Source organism: Schistocerca nitens, chromosome 1 (genome assembly GCF_023898315.1).
Source record: "Schistocerca nitens isolate TAMUIC-IGC-003100 chromosome 1, iqSchNite1.1, whole genome shotgun sequence".
In the NCBI taxonomy this organism is placed as follows: Eukaryota; Metazoa; Arthropoda; class Insecta; order Orthoptera; family Acrididae; genus Schistocerca; species Schistocerca nitens.
This window is the reverse complement of record NC_064614.1, coordinates 1,253,202,374-1,253,217,989: the sequence shown is the minus strand read 5'-3', so window position 1 is coordinate 1,253,217,989 and position 15,616 is coordinate 1,253,202,374.

The window sequence follows — 15,616 nt, the reverse complement described above, 5'->3', positions numbered from 1 at the left end:
CACTCGTTTACCTTCGCTGTTGTGAAACACGTCTCTTCTAGTGAGCAAGTGCTAATAGCTCTTAAGGTACGCATTTTAGAGCTATTGTTTACTAATCATTTATTTTTCTTATTTGGTCCATACTTCGTCTTCCCAAAATATAGAAAGCAAACAGCTTGCTGTAGAAGAGATTTGTTCCACAGTATCGAAGATGAAGCGGTGTTTATAGTTCTTAAGACCTTAACAAAATATGGAAAGTAAAGAGGTAGCAGCAAAAGAGATTTATTCCGCGATATCGAAGATGAAGTACAGCTGTTAAGGTATGCATTTTAGAGCTCAAGATTACTAGAGTTTTAGCTTCGAGCTTTCATTCCTGTAATATCCCTGAATATTGACTATTGCTCCTGTCACACCCTGTGTACTTTCCTTGCTGCTTCACATGCCCGTAACTCCCCAGGAGGGATTGTGAAGTTTATGCTCGTCATTGTATAAGAAAAAATTTCAGAGAGGGTTTCTTATTTAGAAGTGATACATTAATTTTGGCTTCTTGTTCAGTGATATTAACGCTGACGATGGACGCTATACGAATACTGTGATGGGTATGTGGATTTGATGGGTTCAGGAGATCTGTTCTCAGCCTCATTCACGATTTCGGTGTCCCCACACTCCTAACGCCCTGGAGAGCACATGGGAGGCTGTGCGGATTCGAGCAGACACATCTCTTAACTCCAGTCAGGACATTGAAGTCTTCGCAGCACAAGACAGTGGAACGACGTTTGGGGCACCAATGAGTGTCAGCGCAGTTGTTGCAGATGCATTTATCGTTGCAGAACAGACGCAATGGAGACGGGACTGTAAACACTTTATATTTCAAAACAAGTGCTGGTTCTGTGTACAGCATCATGCTGGTAATACGCATGTGTAGAGGTTACGAGACGAACGACAGTTGCCACTTATATTGATCATCCTCACATAGATCAAAATGGTTCAAATGGCTCTGAGTACTATGGGACTTAACATCTATGGTCATCAGTCCCATAGAACTTAGAACTACTTAAACCTAACTAACCTAAGGACACCACACAACACCCAGTCATCACGAGGCAGAGAAAATCCCTGACCCCGCCGGGAATCGAACGCGGGAACCCGGGCGTGGGAAGCGAGAACGCTACCGCACGACCTCACATAGATCCATCACCAGACGTGATAGTGTGGGGTGCCACAGGATACACAACACGATCAGCTCTGGTTCGCATATCTTTAACTTTCAACATCAGGTGCTACGTTTCTCAAGTGTCTGGGCTGGTGGTAGTGTTCTATTTTGGAGTGTTCCGTGACGTTATCTTTCAAAATACAAAGTTAGACCACATATTCCCCGTGCTTCCCAGATCTGTCTCTGTACAGTAGGTATTCTATTCTTATTCGTGCCAGCCCTTGCTCCAGATCTAGCACCCTCTGAGAACATATGGCCATGGTTTGTTAGCACCTCATCAATCGCACTCCATTAAAACTGATGAACCCATCCATAGAGGGAGGCAGCATGGACTGCCACACTTGAACCTGTCCTAGGAGCTCATTTCGACACAATGCCAACCTGGGTTGGAGCCCATGTTGCTGCCAGGAGTGGCTGTTCCGTGTACTAAATTTTCGCATTGTACACACCCAGACCACCACCAAATACTGTCATTTGCTATCCTTCCAGCTTTTGCACTTTCAGCTTTATATTTACTGAGCAGAGCTCTGTTTAGCGATCATGGTACTGAAAACAGGTAATAAACATGACAGTGGTCTGGGACCTCGCTCACAGACGCGTCTTTGCCGCTTTTCCATAGCTGACGCCTCACGCCCCTTCCGCTGTTACCGATCTCCCTACGGGCCGACGCCGGCTCATCCCGAGGCGGGTCCCAGACTGGTCTGCGCAGATATTTCATTAGTGAGGCTACGCGCCGCGCTCTGCGCATGCAAACGCGTCCCCTGGGAGCCTTCGACTCGACCCTCTTGGGCCTTCCAGCGGTGCTTAATATGCGACGCCTACAGTGGTCGCCAAATAGAGCAGCCCCGACCCCTCGCGGGGAATTAGACTGCCAACAGCCGCTCGTCCATACCAGAGGACTCTGCTGACCGCTGGTGAATTATGTAGTACCATCTCTCAGTGAACACTGAATCAATGAGAACTATCTATACCTGTACTAGTAATAAAACTTTAAGATAGTCGAGTTGGCGTGTCTCTCTGAGTATGCTAATCTGCATAACTATTAAACGAATTTTCATAGGGTTTTCACAAGTAACTTCAGCGTTAGATTGGGGCAACGTATAGGTATTATTTCATCAAAATCAGATCCCGGAAAAAATAAATCGTTATTTAAAATTTCATCTAAAATCTTTATGTCTGTCTGCGTGTCTGCTTGAACACGGTTATCTCCAAAATTTCTAGACGGATTTCCGGGGGGTTTTCGCAGGTAGAGTGAGCGTAGTGTGGGGCAAAATACAGGCTTTATTTCATTATAATTGGATCAGGGAAGCATAAAATATAGTAATTTAAAATTTCATAAATACGAATGTGACTTCCTCTGTTCCGTTTTCACGAATAAACAGCTGAATCGATTTTGATGAAACACTGATAAAGAACGTAGGCTACTTTAAAATGTGTGCAGTACAAGATCCTTATTAATCCGAAGAATATTACATGAATTAGTAGAAAATATTTATTATTGGAAAAAGCTATTTATTCTTCGACTTTACAACTTTATTATACTTACAAAAATGCTTTTACTGGTTGGTATATTCTACATAATATGATTCAATGCAATAAATATGATCTTTGTACAATATTCAACGCGTTTCATCCACAATTATATACTATAATGCAACAGATGCCAAAATACTTCGTATAAATTTTAACGACTAAATCTCTGAAGGAATTTCGATGAAATTTGGTATGGAGATAGCCTAAACCGTGAGGAAGATCTTAGGATGCTTTAGAAAGTATAGAAGAACAGTCGACACCTGATAGTGTGAAATGTGTGATGTAACACATTGCACTTCATCAGTGAATATAAACAACGTCAAAAATTATTAATTTTGTTGTATAATGTATAGCTACATCAGTAGCACGATTCATATACAAGCACTTGTCCACACCCGTCTGCGTACAGCGGTGGGCAGCAACGCTGTGTGAGTGCCACGTCGTCGTGCGTTTGGGGCAAATGGAGAATGGAGGCGCATTTGTGCATCCTGCAGCGCTTATCCCAGCAGAGAGACACATGGGAGCAGCTGACGTTACTGCACGTACAATAACTTACATACCTACGAACACTGATGTTATCAAACTTACTGTTTTGCCAGCTTGACTGCGGATAAAAGCTAGTTTCCGAATCAGTTTCAAGGATACGTTAATATACAGTTCGCAGGGTCAGACGTCACTTTATATTGATTTTTTGGTTCTGCTCGAGTAGGTAGAATTTAATGATCAGTCAGAACACTGAACGTACCTCGGATTTCGTATGTAAGATAATCAATTACTGTTCTACCCGAACTTCGCGTTCGGAAGTTAAATCCGTTATCTCCATATTACGCTCTCTTTTTTGTGGCCAGTCTTCCATTTACTATTTACTGCTTCTCTGTGCCAGAGCATGCTACAGACACTCCTCTTGCCTCCAGTAGGTTCTGCTACCAAAACTTCGTAGCCTGAAGTGCAGGTGCAAAGGCGTTAATCTAAGGTTCTTACGGGAAAAGCAGTTTCCCGACCACAGAAAGCGTACTTCTGGTGAAGTGTCTCGCGTCACAGGCTGTTGTCTACCCAGTACTGTCACTGACGAATACACAGAAATCAGCATCAAGGAATACTCATAACGCTGTGTTCACGTCATAGACTGTACAACGCATCACTAACGTTTGAAAACGTGTATATAATCTTCATCCTGTTACAGAGTGATACACTGTATTCGAACTGTTTCTTTTAATTCAGGTGTCACTTCCTGTGTCACTAATTTTTATGGAGCAGCAGACAGGCAGAGGATTTAAAATGTTAATGTAACAGACGGACTGTATCTTGTGGGGAACACTAATTTATTTTAAATCAGTTACAAATCACTAACCGATTCTTTAAAAAGACGAGGACCATCTACAAAACGTCATTCCTCCTGCACAATACGAGGTGTGGCTAGAAAAAAACCGGACTAGTACTGGTGAAACAATAAAACGAATGCAATAAGGCTGAAAGTCGCGTGGCCTGTCACGTGACTCTCGCTCCGCCTACTGCTCGAGTTTCATCTGCCTCCTGCACTCAGTCTGCCCGTGGCGTCTGTTTTAAGTAGTTGACGTTTTGTCTGTGCGTCGGAAAATGTTGAGTGTACAGAAAGAACAGCGTGTTAACATCAAATTTTGTTTCAAACTAGGAAAATCTGCAAGTGAAACGTTTGTAATGTTACAACAAGTGTACGGCGATGATTGTTCATCGCGAACACAAGTGTTTGAGTGGTTTAAACGATTTAAAGATGGCCGCGAAGACACCAGTGATGACACTCGCAGTGGCAGACCATTGTCAGCAAAAACTGATGCAAACATTGAAAAAGTCGGTAAACTTGTTCGACAAGATCGCCGTTTAACAATCAGAGCAGTGTCTGAGTTAACAGGAGTTGACAAGGAAAGTGTCGAACAAGTTTACCGACTTTTTCAATGTTTGCATCAGTTTTTGCTGACAATGGTCTGCCAGTGCGAGTTTCATCACGGGTGTCTTCGCGGCCATCTTTAAATCGTTTAAACCACTCAAACACTTGTGTTCGCGATAAACAATCATCGCCGTACACTTGTTGTAACATTACAAACGTTTCACTTGCAGATTTTCCTAGTTTGAAACTAAATTTGATGTTAACACGCTGTTCTTTCTGTACACTCAACATTTTCCGACGCACAGACAAAATGTCAACTACTTAAAACAGACGCCACGGGCAGACTGAGTGCAGGAGGCAGATGCCGTTTTATTGTTTCGCCAGTACTAGTCCGATTTTTTCTAGCCACACCTCGTATGTTGTACAATGATATAATTTTGCAAGTACATCCAGTGAAATATGTGGATGTTTCCTGCAAAAGGCGTTGCAAATGGTGTTAGTACTAAAGAAGCAATAATTTAAATTACACTCCTGGAAATGGAAAAAAGAACACATTGACACCGGTGTGTCAGACCCACCATACTGGCTCCGGACACTGCGAGAGGGCTGTACAATCAATGATCCCACGCACGGCACAGCGGACACACCAGGAACCGCGGTGTTGGCCGTCGAATGGCGCTAGCTGCGCAGCATTTGTGCACCGCCGCCGTCAGTGTCAGCCAGTTTGCCGTGGCATACGGAGCTCCATCGCAGTCTTTAACACTGGTAGCATGCCGCGACAGCGTGGACGTGAACCGTATGTGCAGTTGACGGACTTTGAGCGAGGGCGTATAGTGGGCATGCGGGAGGCCGGGTGGACGTACCGCCGAATTGCTCAACACGTGGGGCGTGAGGTCTCCACAGTACATCGATGTTGTCGCCAGTGGTCGGCGGAAGGTGAACGTGCCCGTCGACCTGGGACCGGACCGCAGCGACGCACGTATGCACGCCAAGACCGTAGGATCCTACGCAGTGCCGTAGGGGACCGCACCGCCACTTCCCAGCAAATTAGGGACACTGTTGCTCCTGGGGTATTGGCGAGGACCATTCGCAACCGTCTCCATGAAGCTGGGCTACGGTCCCGCACACCGTTAGGCCGTCTTCCGCTCACGCCCCAACATCGTGCAGCCCGCCTCCAGTGGTGTCGCGACAGGCGTGAATGGAGGGACGAATGGAGACGTGTCGTCTTCAGCGATGAGAGTCGCTTCTGCCTTGGTGCCAATGGTGGTCGTATGCGTGTTTGGCGCCGTGCAGGTGAGCGCCACAATCAGGACTGCATACGACCGAGGCACACAGGGCCAACACCCGACATCATGGTGTGGGGAGCGATCTCCTACACTGGCCGTACACCACTGGTGATCGTCGAGGGGACACTGAATAGTGCACGGTACATCCAAACCGTCATCGAACCCATCGTTCTACCATTCCTAGACCGGCAAGGGAACTTGCTGTTCCAACAGGACAATGCACGTCCGCATATATCCCGTGCCACCCAACGTGCTCTAGAAGGTGTAAGTCAACTACCCTGGCCAGCAAGATCTCCGGATCTGTCCCCCATTGAGCATGTTTGGGACTGGATGAAGCGTCGTCTCACGCGGTCTGCACGTCCAGCACGAACGCTGGTCCAACTGAGGCGCCAGGTGGAAATGGCATGGCAAGCCGTTCCACAGGACTACATCCAGCATCTCTACGATCGTCTCCATGGGAGAATAGCAGCCTGCATTGCTGCGAAAGGTGGATATACACTGTACTAGTGCCGACATTGTGCATGCTCCGTTGCCTGTGTCTATGTGCCTGTGGTTCTGTCAGTGTGTTCATGTGATGTATCTGACCCCAGGAATGTGTCTATAAAGTTTCCCCTTCCTGGGACAATGAATTCACGGTGTTCTTATTTCAATTTCCAGGAGTGTATAACACCTCGTGCTGAGGCATAAAAACCGAAAACGTAACAAACAGTTAACTGATTTTCATTTCATTTTTTTATTAGGGGAAGGGAGGGTGAAGATAAAAGATTCGAAAAGGTTTAAAATTATGCCTAAAATTTATTGGAAATCTCTAAGTGCAGTACAATAAATGGGCAGCAGGATGGGTTGCGGGTGCCGGAAGGGAGGTTGCACAATGAAGGACTTAATCATAGAAAATTAGGAACATACACTCAATAACAGTATACATAGTGGTCCATTGATCGTGACCGGGACAAATATCTAACGAAATAGGCATCAAACGAAAAAAACTACAAAGAACGAAACTTGTCTAGCTTGAAGGGGGAAAACAGATGGCGCTATGGTTGGCCCGCTAGACGGCGCTGCCATAGGTCAAACGGATATCAACTGCGTTTTTTTTTTAAATGGGAACCTCCATTTTCTATTACATATTCGTGTAGTACGTTTTAGTTCGAGCACTTTTTTCGCTTTGTGATGTCCCAAACATATGGCTCATAATTTTAGACGAACAATTGGTAAGAGGTAGGTTTCTTAAATTAAAATACAGAACGTAGGTATGTTTGAACATTTTATTTTGGTTGTTCCGATGTGGTACACGTACCTTTGTGAACTTAATATTTCTGAGAACGCATGCTGTTATAGCGTGATTACCTGTAAATACCACGTTAGTGCAATAAATGCTCAAAATGACGTCCGCCAACCTCAATGAATTTGGCAATACGTGTAACGACATTCCTCTCAAAAGCGAGTAGTTCGCCTTCCGTAATGTTCGCACATGCATTGACAATGCGCTGACGAATGATGCCAGGCGTTGTCGGTGGATCATGATAGCAATTATCCTTAAACATTCTTTACAGAAAGAAATCCGGGGACGTCAGATCCGGTGAACGTGCGTATTACAGCGCCATTTATCACAAAGCGAAAAAAGTGGTCCAACTAATTCATATTTCTTTACGTAATACACGAATATGTAATAAAAATGGGAGTTCCTATTTAGATAAAGGCAGTTGATATCCGTTTGACCTGTGGCAGCGCTGTTTAGCCGGCCAACTATAGCGACATATGGTTTCCCCCCTCAAGCTAGACGAGTTTCGTTCTTTTGTGGTTTCTTCGTTTGATGCTTATTTCGTGAGATATTTGCCACCGGTCACTATCAAAGGACCACTCTGTATAAACAGGTACTCCATCTGAGGAAGATGCGAAGGCTGACTCAGAATCACGGCCTAAATAAAGCGGAACAGGGAATGGGAGAGGGGGCGCTAGGCCGTCCACCCCGTCTGAAGTCTGCATTCCAACAGTGTCTGTTCCGTCTGCTATATATGAGGAGGGCGAAACAACTGTGTCCTGCCCCCAACGGGCACATAACTGACCCGCCTCTAAGGCCCGCTGTTGGTTAAACCGATGGGGTGGGACCGCCAGCAAATTCAGCAGAGGACTGAAGCCTCCTCTTGTCAGCGGCTTTAACTAGACACAACAGCCTCAGTTCTGAAACCCAGCCAGCGTGGGTAACGTAGGCTTGACAGAAGCTACGCTGGGAGAATATCTGCAAAAGACGTGGCTGGGGCTTTTGAAAGAACAGTTTTCAAACCGAATCCCCTATATATTCCTTGACTCACGACCCCCCCTTCTGTAAGAAGTGTTGACTCACAGTGTTTGCAGAAGAGCTCCAACACTTCCTTGGAAAGCAGCTTACCCAGCTATGGGGTTTAATTCTACGTAAGGGCTCCGTAAGAAAATAGGATTTATGTAAGTGAGAAGCGTATTTGTTGTTGTACTTCAAATTTGCCAACAGATCTTCGCAATTAATTCATGCCCCTAATGTCATTGGTAAATCAAATAGTATACAACAATTCAAATTTTAAGCAAAATGAAATAATATATCCAAGGAATTTAACCATAATAAATGTACTGGGGGGAAAGGGGGGCGGGAAGTGTACCACCCCCAATAAAACGGAATAAAACTGGTTGTGTAGTAACCATTTCTGTGGCTGTACGTGTGTAGCGTAACTCATTGCCTATTTAGTGCCGCCTTTGTTGTCGACCTGGCTTGTTCTGTTCTTCCACAGTGATAGTTTCTTCCGGTACTGATTTGTTATTGTTTCGATTTTTATGATAGCATTTTAAGTGCGCAATTTGCAGTTGTGAAATTTTGTATTCTACTCGGTAAAAAGGCGAAGCAACAGCGGAAACGGTTTTGATGTTGTAAACAGCTTACCAAGATGACGCTACGGGAAAAACTCAAGTGTAAAAGTGTTTTGCCCGATTTAAAAACGGCGACATATCGACTGATGACAAACCTCATTCTGGACGTCCACCAACTACCCGAATCGACGAAAATATTGAAAAAATCCGAGAGGTTGTGCTCACAGATCGTCGAAAGATAATTGATTAAATGCCGTAGATTAGTGGGTAACCGTGGAGCTCGGTTCAACGTATTTTAACGGAAGATTTGGGTGTGAAAAGGGTTGCTGCCAAGTTTGTTGCTTGGGTTCTGACTGACAACCAAAAAGAACGTCGAGTTGAAACATGTCGTTCTTTGAAATAACAGCTTAAAAGTAATCCACATATTCTGTCACAGGTCATTACTGGCGATGAGGCGTGGTGCTATGGTTACGACACAGAAACAAAGCAAACATCAAGCCAGTGGAAGAAATCATCGTCACCCCATCCAATAAATGTCAATTCAAATCAGACATCAAAACAACGCTGATTTGCTTTTTTGATGCCAAGGGCTTAGATCAGTTCAGAGTTTTTTCCCTCCGTTCAGACCTTTAATCAAACCTTTTATTTGGACGTTTTAAGAAGACCGCGCAATAATATCCGTCAAGAAAGACCGGATTTGTAAGTTTTCCCCTACAACAACGCATCTGCGCTGATATACATGTCTGTTAGACAGTTTTTGGCTAAGAATGGCGTGGTTCCGCTGACCTGGCTCCGTGCTACCTACTCATTTCGACACATCAAAAGGAGCATGGAAGGACACCGATTCGACAACAATGAAGAAGTCAACAAAAAAAAATGATGGAGGAGATATGAGCTATTTTTAAACATGGCTATAAAAATGGTTCGATTAGTGGAAGCACCGTTGGGACAAATGAGTTGTTGGTAATGAAGAAGATTTTGAAGGTTGTTTTTTAAGCAGTTTGAAAACGTAGATTTAAAAAATTATCCTGTTTTCTGGATACCCAATCGTATTGATCGTCATTTTTAAGGCATTTTTCGATTAAATCTTAAAATACTGATTAAAATAAAAATCAAAAGCAGACATTGTTACAGTATTCTCCAATAATGGGACTTCTTATTACCGTGCAGTCACATGTGTTTTTTTTCGTTTTGTTATGTCCAACTGTTAATGTAACTGCGCATAAGATCTAGTAAAATTCAAGGTAAAGTTTGAGTGGAAGACTTTCGGGTTTTCCCCTTTAACCAAGGTACATTAATGATCTGGATTCTGTTGAAGATTGTCTATGAAAAGCATTATCCTCTAACGTTTATAGTTTTAAGTCACCCATTTTAGGTCTAAACACTGTTTTCTAAGTTATTAAGATCAAGTTGGACCTTCATGCATTACAACTGTTGAGAATTGTGAGAGATACTCCTGTCACTTTCGAATGCGTGGGAGATTAACTTGTACACTCGCATATAAGTTACTTTGGGGTAAATTTGTATGAAATGGGTTAGTGTACCAGAGGTTTGGTATGTGTGTTTTAAGATGCACCATCCGTTTGACTTGGTAACTGAATTCTGCTGTTTAACCGTAACTGTGTGTACTAGTGGCATCTTCCCAATGGTGACAAAACCATATGGTTATTTGCTTGTTATTAGAAATTTCGTATTCACAGTTTGTGCTTCTTACTCAACATAACACACTTCTTCTTACTTTCCTATGTATAAGAAATGCAGTTTTTTATTGACACTCATCTTTATCAAGGTATGCTCCTCGCTTATGACAGAGTCCAGTCAGCAAACCTCTTCTCTCTCTGTCATCACGTATGATCTTTTCTCTCACGTTCCCTCTTAGCCTTACTAATTTGCATTTCTTTCCTTTAGCCAGGGGCTTAATAGTTTGGAGATAGCTTGAAAGGTTCCAGTTTCATCTCTGTGTTTGGTCCTCAGTGTCTTAGATGTGGTTAGTGGATTGCGATATTGTGTTCTTTGGTAGCAAGTTTCATATCTTTACGTTTAGAAAGAACCACAGCACTTAGCAGACTCAAGTTTTATTAATGGGAATCTACGATAACAAAAATATTGTCGAAATATTTCTAGCGCTTAAAGATGTAATATTGAAATGAGACTTTACTTGCACCAATAACTCTGAGGTGATTTACAAGCAGGATTTAATTTGAGGGGGAATATCCACTAGTTTCACGTTCAGGTGTCAGCGCATGAGTACAATAACATCACTTGTAAAGTAGCGAGAGCTATTGAACTGTATATAGTCAGTTACCATTGTAAATAGAGCAATGTTCGTAAGAAGATTTTAAAAGGTGTCATCGTAGCGTGGATCCATCCGTAAGATGACGGAATATGGCTACTTTTTAATAGTAATTAAGTGTGATTTGAAATTGATATGGAATACAGATGTTACAAATATGCTTGACCATGACACTCAGTCGAAATTAGCTAATCACGTGATTAAGTAAACATCGCATTACAGCCAACTCCGGACCATGTTTATGGTTATTATGAAAATACACGTCTTCAGTGCGCCGAATATGATTAAATGAAATTTTTGAATAATTTTTTGTTCCTGATCTACGTAGCTGAGAAAAGTGAAATATAAATCCAAGTCGTATGCAGTCCGCCTGCGTTGTCGTTTAAATGCGACACGTTCGCCGTTTCCACCCGTCTTTCCCTTCCTCAAGCTCAGACAGTTTGGCGTGGCGGTGGGAGAAATGTGCGAGACAGTTTCAGCGCTGTGGCCGTCGTGCCAATGCACGGTCCGCGAGCCGAATTCTTGCTCACCTCTGATGTGCGAGAACTTCAGACTGAGAGGAAAAGCGAACGTTAGTAGCAAGGAATGGAGGTGACGGCTGCAAAAAAACGCAATGGCCGGATAGCAAGACTAGCGGGTATGGGGTACTGTGCGTGACATGTGGGACGGGTCACACGTGAGTGGAAAAGAGTGGACTCAGTGCAATACACATATAGTAGTGTGCGGTGCTGAAGGCAGGGGAATAAGGCGAAGTACTGGAGAGAGCGGTCGGCGGTGGAGGCTTGTGAGTAAGGTGTGTGAGGCGGCAGCGGGGAAATTATTGTTGTATAGCTGATGTTGTGACAGCGGCGTGCGGAAGGCGCACTTGTGTTGCTAACGCGACGTTGTGGGAAGTACATGCTGGTCACACGTTCCAACAGTGGAACGCCAAATACGCGTAGAACGGAGCGTGACAATGCTATTTAACAGAAAGTCACACACTGACAGAGGCAAAGCAACAGCACAGGACAGGTCGACACCCATTTTGCAACAAGTCGACACCCATTCTGTACGCAAATTAAGTGATCTTAACTTTTACAAGAGAGAAGACATTAAAGATCTTCACCTGCACAGGACACGAGACCAAGCACTGAGGTCGGTTTGTACCGACTTACTCGAAGACTAGAATACCGCTAAGAACTGAAAATTTAACAACAAGACGAATTACAGAAAGGCACAAGTACTGGAAAATTTGTCTTTACGATAAGGCAAACATTGGCGATTCAAACAGGCAAAAGAAAGAATACACAATTTAAGATTTCAGTGGCGCCCTAGCAAGGTTCTGCGTATAGTCTCCGCAACATGAAATTCAGCAAATGGTGGCCTCCCTTTAATGAAGTGTTTTTTTTTTTTTTTTTTTTTTTGCATTAACACACAATACAGGAGCATCAACATGGCGGAAATTTCGGTACTGAAGGACCAGAGTGCGATAAGGAGTACTACAGTTCTAACTTGGGCTACCACTCAGATTACGATGTAAACTAGTAGATACCTCTATTATCTGCATCAGCATAAATACTCCGCTAGTCACCGTAAAAAGCGTGCGGAGATTACCCTGTACCACAGTTAGTCGTTTCCTTTCCGCTTACACTCGCAGACAGAGCAAGGGAAGAACGACTCTCTATATCCCTCCGAATGAACCTTAATTTCTAGTATCTTGCCGGCTGTGGGCTCGTTCTACAATCAGCTTTAAATGCCGCTTCTCTAAACTTTCTCAGTAATGTTTTTCGCAATGAATGTCTTCTTCCCTCCAGGGATTCCCACTTGGACGCCCGAAGCATATCCGTAACACGTGCATGCTTATTGAACCTGCCGGTAACACATCTAGCAGGTATCCTCTGAATTTCTTCGATGTCTCCTTTCAATCCGACCTAGTACGGATGCCAAACTCTCGAACAGTGCTCCAGAATAGGTCGCACCAGTGTCCTGTTTGCGGTCTCCTTTAGAGATGAATCACACTTCTGTAAAATTCTCCCAATAAACCGAAGTCGACCATTCGCCTTCCCCGCCACATTTCTCACATCCTCTTACCACCTCATGTCGCTTCGCAACGTTATGGCAGATATTTAATCCGCTTGACTCTGTCAAATAGAACACTAGTAATACTGTATCCGAATGTTACAGGTTTCTTCTTCTTTAGCGGCGGTCTAAGGCGCAGCAGTCATGGACTGTGCGGCTGATCCCGGAGGAGGTTCGAGTCCTCCCTCGGGAATGTGTGTGTGTGTTTGTCCTTAGGATAATTTAGGTTAAGTAGTGTGTAAGTTTAGGGACTGATGACGCTAGCAGTTAAGTCCCATAAGATTTCACACACATTTGAACATTTTTTTCTTCTTCTACCCATCGGCATTAACTTACATTTTTCCTCGTTTAGAGCTATCTGCTATTCATCACACCAACAACAAATTAGGTCTAGGTCACCATATACCAACCAACAGTCACTTATCTTCGACATTTTCCTGTTCAGCGTAACTTCATCATCAAGAAAAGGTAAGAAAACAGTGCACAATAATTTCACTTTCACAGATCAGGAAAATTTTACAAAGAGATAGACAAGGGAAACGGTTCAATCAACGTAAGAATTTAAAACGCATAATAATATTTCACGTTTATGAGTCATGCCTTGAAGGCAAGGAAAGGAAATAAATACTTCTAAACCGGAAATGGAGTTAGCTCATCTGCAGAGCAGTGCAGCACTAGTTACAAAAGTTAGGCGAACATTCAAAGTATAAAAGTTCCTGGCAGATTAAAACCGTGTGCCGGACCGAGACTCGAACTCGGGACCTTTGCCTTTCGCGGGCAGAGCTTCTGTAAAGTTTGGAAGGTAGGAGGCGAGGTCCTCGCAGAAGTAAAGCTGTGAGGACGGGGCGTGAGTCGTGCTTGGGTAGCTCAGATGGTAGAGCACATGCCCGCGAAAGGCAAAGGTCCCGAGTTCGAGTCTCGGTCGGGCACACAGTTTTAATCTGCCAGGAAGTTTCATATCAGCGCACACTCTGCTGCAAAGTGAAAATCTCATTTTGATTCCAAGTATAGCTCTCCAATGAAAAATTAATAGTGAACAGAACTGACACCACAAGGAGAGGTTGCACATCCTAGGATTGACGACTACACGAAGAACTCAAGTAAGCAGAAGAGCAAAACGTTTCATCGAAGAATAACTTAGGTATCAAAGCAAACTTAACACGTTCTTCCAAACTAAACCTGAAAATGAATGAGACGAAATCCTCGTCTATAAAAAGCATACGGAAGAACATCCACATCCTAACTTCTCCCACAGGAATACAGTACAACATCAAAATCTTATAACAAAAGAGAATAATGTACAATGTTTAAAATAATGAACGGGCACATTGCTGTGTAGATTCTTTCTGTTTACCTGTACAATGAACGGATGAAGGGTTGGCACATTCCCACGGAGCTCACTATTATTTGTAACCACTTAAAACTTTGCAAAGTACACTTGTAAACTGTTTCACAAAATGGAGAAATAATCACCTGACAGAGGCAAAAATATTTTGAATTCAGTTCTTAGCTACTCACAACTTATCATTAAGATCACAAGACCGCAAGATCATTAGTAACAGAGTTCAACATGGTAAATATAAGTCCATTAGGTAAATTTACATGTGGGAAATTGTGTGTACTGTGGCAGTTAGACGCATCATTCACTCAAGACATTAGGATCAGAGGGGTACTTACAGATGCTGCACTGTGTTGTTTATCGATATGTAGAGCTGATAAAACACACTTCCACCGCGGTACAGCCTAACAGGTTTCTTAGCACATCGTAACAGCAATATCAACTTCTCTTTAAACATGTGCCTCGTTGTATTTCGGCAGCCAACAACGGAACCTGCAAGGACACTTCGTTTTCATATCTTGAATCATAATCAATGTATTATTTATCTACTTAAATTACTACCTCTCTGGATAAACGCAAAACCTTTATCAACATATTTGTGCAACTCGTCGTTGGTTCGTGTGCTGGGCTCAGTATTCTTACGTGCATCGAGTTCCAGTTGTGTTAGAGCACCACCTCTCACAAGCCAGGAAGGAAGCAAGGCAACACCTGTGCCAGGCCATGTTTCCGCATCTTCCAGCCCACTAATTATAGGAGGCATTCGCAAGTGACAGGGACCGCGAAGAAAAACCGCACGAAAAGCCTATCACTACCACGGAGCGACAGAGGAAACAAAAAGGGTAGAAAGTGGATGAGGAGATCTTAAACCTCTCCTTCCACAATCTAGCAGACCACACCGGATGATAAGGGTTTTGGCAGATGTAGATGGTCATCGTTTGACTGTATGGTCATCTGCAGACCAAAAGCCATCTAATTCCATTCGAAGTCTCATACGCACAACCGAGAATATAAACATGAATGGTTCGTAGCTTTTCATTCAGAAACCTAGACACGGATTTTGGGTATGTTTCTGGTCTTGAAACAACAATACGCTCCAAAAAAATGTTTAAGTTTCAATCCCGTCCTTGCCATACAAATGTTTTCGTTCTCTCCAAGAAACGGTTAATAGGAACAGGAAAGAGGGAGGAGCTGCCAGCCTTGAGACACTCACTTA